General features: G+C 50.2%; 1 pseudogene; it reads left to right on the top strand.

Moving 5' to 3' along the window:
* The first annotated feature begins 3,113 nt into the window (after positions 1-3,113).
* LOC127229415 (mitochondrial fission regulator 1-like) lies at positions 3,114-4,094 on the top strand (annotated as a pseudogene).
* Positions 4,095-5,507: the final 1,413 nt, after the last annotated feature.

The following is a 5,507-nucleotide window of genomic DNA, read 5'->3' on the forward strand; positions in this document are numbered from 1 at the left end:
AGCACCATGAGTGCCTACTCTGTGAGGACCACGCTAAGGAAGCTGGAGGAGTCTGTCTGCTTAGTTCCTCCATGTTTGCCCCCATCCATGACAGCCCCTTTACCTCTCTGCAAGCCTGCCAGCCCTTACCAGGTGACTGCCGGTCCCGAGCCAAGCCCTAAGTTCAAGGGCAACTCAAGTCGGTCACTGCTGCCATGCCCAGTTGACCATTGAGAAGGGGGAGCCGTGAGAGAGGAACTGTGTGAAGATGGCTGCCCCCCACACCCCAGTGGCTGCCCCCACACACCCCAGTGGCTGCCCCCACACACCCCAGTGGCTGCCCCCCACACTCCCCAGTGGCTGCCCCCCACACCCCCAAGCACCTTCCCTGCTGTCTGTCCTGTTAGCCCCCAGTGAGCCTCATCTGTCAAGAATGACAACAGAGCCTTCCTCGCAGTCACTCTGGACATCCCTCACCTCCTCTCTCTCCATCCTCTCTGCAGAGCTCGACCGAGCTCGCTCCTAATTAGCCTGGCAAAGCTCAGTCATCACAGGGAAGTCCTTGAAGTTGGAGATTTCCACAAAGCTAAACCACTAAATCCCAGGGCCGCCAGCCTGTCTTCACGGCTTCTCCAGTCTGCCAGAAATCCCGCCCACTCCCACACAGAAACCGCAGTCCTGGGGTTCAGTGTCACCCCATCTCAGGCCACCTTATCAAGGCGGGTCCAGCCACCCTTTATCTGCCTGCCTCTCTAAGTGCTCCCATCACCCTGATAGGCCTCGTAAAAGCTGGTAAAAGACGCAGCTGCCTGCCTTATACATCACTGACTTCAAAGGCCTCACATTAGGTGGGGCCTGTCTGGCTGCTGTGACTGAGTTCAGAGCACTATTCGGTGCTCCTGGGACGACCCTGTTGGCCCAGGGATCAGTGCAGGAGCCCTCAAGCTTATCAATAAACACACAGAAATGGTTATGAGCATGAGCCCTGGAGCCAAGCAGCCCAGCACACGTCCTGGTCCGCCGCTTGGTAACTGGGCCGATTGATCACAGCCTCCGACTTCTGGCCATCAAGACTCGGCCTCCAAACCCCTCTTCTACAGTGGCAGGGGTCTGCCCCGGGAGAGTGGGAAGCTACTATTTAGCAGGCATGGGTTTGTGCTGGGCAGATGAGAGAGGGGTCTGGAGTTGGAGACCCTGGCTGCATAGCCATGCATATTTTCATGGAAATGTGCTCAATGCCGCTGAATAGTATATGTAAACCACTGAAAATGGTAAGTTTACATTAGGGGTAACTTATCTCTGCGGTCTTTTGAAGTCAGATTCCACCTCCACCCAAAACAGAGTGTCTGGAGTAAGGAAACAAGGGAACCCCACGGCTGTGGCTCCTGCTCCCGCCACACCAATCTGGTCCTGTGACCCATCGGCCCACTATCTAGATGCTGAATACACTGGGCACGGGCAGTGACACCCCCAAAGGTGTCTGTCACACTCATTGTCCCATCCCACGGGAGCCCTCGCGTCCAGTTGTGCCCGACTCATGACCACTGGGAGCAGCTCCTCGGACCCTACTTTCCTGCCTCTAGCGGCCCTGCACAAGGCAGTAAGTGCAGAAAGGTGGGCACCCTCAGCTTTCCTCCTGGGTTTCATGGAGTAGAATTAAGACACCTTTTGGGCTCGCTGCCCAGAGATAAAATAGGGGATGAAAATATTTATTTGTTTCTAAGGCTCTTGACGTCCCAGATGAAAAGCCCACTTTGGTTGTAACTTACGGTGATCCGAGCTATTCCGAGACAGGCCCTCCTCCCCACAGTCCCCAACTTGCTCAAGGTTTGGGCAAGAGGTTCAACAGTCACTCTGGGGAAAAAGTGGGACCCCTGTCCCAGCAGAAACTGAATGCACTAAATGAGAATTATCCCATTGGCACCAGGGAGCCATAAATAGCCCACTGGCCCCAGCTGAATCACCAGAGCCAGTACTGTGTCAGCGTTTCTATATAAACCAGGGTTTGCTAGGGGATTAGCTCGCAGTCATAAAAAATTCTGCTATAGGCTAAAGCTGGCCTAAGGGAAATCTCAGCCCGGGAATAGATACTGGGAAGAAAAGCCAGGGGACTCAGCCCCCAAGCCTCCCAGGACAAGGGTGCCTGTCGCCAGGGTCTTTTAAGGTGGGCCCTGCAGTCCTCCGCAGAAGTCAGTGATTTAGGACATTGATTATAGTCGTCATATTCAAATTTGGGTCTTTGCTGCTGTTATTGATTTCTGTTTTAAGCTCAAAGGTATCTGCTGCTTTGAGAACTTGGAAAACTTGAACTTGAGCTGAGCATGTGTGATCCAAAGCCTTCCCTTCCCTGCCGGTGAGCAGCATGGGAAGAGGTACTGAGCTGGGCAGGGACAGGCTCATGCCACTGACACCTCAAGCCTGTTGGGACAGTAGCTCTGCCTGTCTCACAGGTAACACTCCGAGAGCCAAGCTCAAGGACCTAGCAGGCAGTGGAGAAGGGCACCATCTAGTAGATAAAGCCAGGCCCTGCCACACGCTGCCACAATAATTATGTAGCAATTATATTTTATATATAAGTATCATATTTATTTATATAAACATAACCACTTTATAATTATAAAAAAAACATTAGGAGAAAATTAAGAGACTCTGTCTATAAGCATGGAGTGGACAGCTTTCTGAATCATTAAAACTGGAAGCCCTTAAAAGAAAGGGGTTTGAATATCTTAAAACTTAATTGCTCCTAAATTTTTAAGAGGCTATTTTTCTCACACACTTTGTGTGACAAAACTAAGTATGAGAGAAAAGTATTCGCCACACAGATGGCAAAGGCTTTGCACTCTGCTGTGATAAAGGAGTGGAGGGCGTTTAAAGGTGAGGAAATAAACACTAACAAGGATGAGAACAGACAGAACACCACCAGCAGCTAGGGAAAGCAGAATCGGAACCGAAGCATCAGACTGACAGTATGAAAATGGGTGAGGCCCCAGCCCCATTGAGGATGAGGGTGAAGGAGGCCTCAGTGACTGCTCAGGAGTGATAAGAGTGTAGCCAGTGGCATCTATTAAAAGATCAAATCCTGCAGTGGCCAGGAAGGCGCAAGCAGCTGTGCAGCAAAGCCTACTCGAGGGACCATGAGCTGCCAAGAATGCCGGAAGTATGTGAACTGTGGGTTGGGAAGACTCGAAATACCAGGCCTCATGAAGATGATGTTTGAGCCAATTGGTACTTTGGTCTGGAAAACATATATATATGGCTCATCATGAAGTAAGGTAAGGAAAACTGGTACCAGCTCATCTCTGATTCAGTGTTCAAGAGTTATCCAATTTACCAGCCATGCAGCTGAGCGGAGCCCCACCCGGCCACCCGGCCACCTGGCCAACAGAGGATGTGGTCATCTTTTGCTGATGTTGAATTGGCAGCCACAGAAGGAGCATGCTCAACAGACTCAGGGCAGAGGTCAGGCCCAAGCCCCTCTGCCTTGCGGATGGCATTCCTCACTTTGAGAAGCCCCAAGCACACACATTTCCTTCCCAAACTGGTCTCAGGATGAGCCTCCTCAAGTGCACCCTGTCCAGTGAGGAGGCCTTGCACAAGAATGAGTGTGCTGCCCTCAGAGCTCAGATTGTGACCCTGCAGGAGTGACAGAGTCCCAGGGCAGGTCACTCAGGTTCTTCCACACCCTGTCACCGTAGCACCGCCCCCTTCCCCTCCCCCTCCTTGGCGCTCCATGGAAGTTTGCCTGCTCTCCATCTGATTGAAGAATGAAGACAGCAAAACTCAGTGCTGGAAAGACATTGACCAAGAGCCACCCAAAGAAGCCTGACATGCCAAATACGCTAGATACCCTGAAAGACATGAGCGCTGTGAAGCTATGGCCGGTCAAGGGGTCAGAGAAAGATCTGCTGCCCTCGGAGCAGAGGCCTGAAAAACAAATTGCTTTTCAGCATCCACAGAGCAGCAGAGGTAGAGTGCAAAGAGGGACTCCAAAACCAGAGTCAGAGGTCACCTCAGAGCCGGCCCGGTTTGCCCTGCATATATCCAAGTCCCAACTCCTAATGGCCAATGTGCCTAGCAAGGGTGACATCCTTGTATTTCTGCTCTTCTCACTGTAAGGCGTTGTTTCTTTGGAAACCCCAAACTTACAGAGAAGCGTAAGTGACAAAGCAAAGACTAACCCTGGCTTTTACTGCAGTTTCAGATGTTAAATTTTCCCTGAAGGCTTTTATTTATATTTAAAGTATAACTCACTGAAATTCAATCTAATAGAATTTTCATTATGACAATGGAAAAAAAAAAAAGATTAAAATCCCTGCAGCGTCCCTTTTAGGCATATGCTCCATAGACAGGAGAAGAGCAAAGCACTAAAATCAAATCATATCCATTAATTGATGTGTAAGCCACATTGTTCTTGTGCCGCTGGGTATAAATTATGTAGCAGTTAGGAAAGGAGAGTGAATGGCAATTTATATTGGCTAACACAAAACACCACGGTGGACTTACCCACTTTAGAGTACTGCCATATTAGAACGCATTCTCTTTACATGTCTTGCTAGAGATTATTCTTTTATATCACAATATTTCAGCAGCATGGCTGTGGGTCATAAGGTTGACATTTGCTCACGTTCCCAATTGAGGTTTTCTTTTGAAACTCTCTTACTCATTTCATCCTCTGATACAGGTTAAACAGCATGTCAGGACAGAAAGTTGTGTTTGAGTGTAGCATCAAAAAGAGAGAGGGGAAGAAGGGAGGGGAGGAGAGGGGAGGGGGGAGGAGAGGGGAGAGGGGGGAGGGTAGGGGAGAGAAGGAGAGGGGAGGGGAGGATGGGAAGATGGCTGAGCGGGCCAAGTGCTCCATGCACACAGCTGAGACCCTAGATTTGGATCTCCATGTAAAAGCTGGGCATGGTGGCAGAGGCCTGGGCCTGGTGCTGTGGGGCAGGGACAGCTGGGTCTGGGGCTTGCTCACTGGACATTCTAGCTAAGAGTCAACTGCAAGTTCAGTGAAGACCCACTCTCAAAAAAAGGAGTTGAGAAGCGATCGTGGAAGACAACCAATGCCAACCTCTGACCTCCACAGGGAGGGTACCCACATGGGCCAACACTACACACACACACGCATGCACACGCACACACACACGCACGCACACACTCTCTCTCACACACACACAGTCACACACACACTCTCTCTCACACACACACACACACTCTCTCTCTCTCTCTCTCTCTCTCTCTCTCTCTCTCTCTCACACACACACACACACACACACAGGTACATGCATTTTAAGTTTGTTCATGACTCCCTGAACCCTGAAGGAAGTTATGGATGGAATAAACTTATGTTAACTGATTATGACAGCCCTAGGGATAGGAAGAGCAGTGGATGGGGCGTTCACTTATAAACAATCCCTTCCTTTTCTTCCTTCCTTTTCCTTTCCTTCCTTTCCCTTCCTTCCTTCCTGTTTTCTTTCTTAAGACAAGGTCTCAACTATGTAGCCTTGGCTGGCCTAGAACTCTCTGTGTAGACC

This window comes from Phodopus roborovskii, unplaced genomic scaffold (genome assembly GCF_943737965.1).
Source record: "Phodopus roborovskii unplaced genomic scaffold, PHOROB, whole genome shotgun sequence".
Taxonomy (NCBI): domain Eukaryota; kingdom Metazoa; phylum Chordata; class Mammalia; order Rodentia; family Cricetidae; genus Phodopus; species Phodopus roborovskii.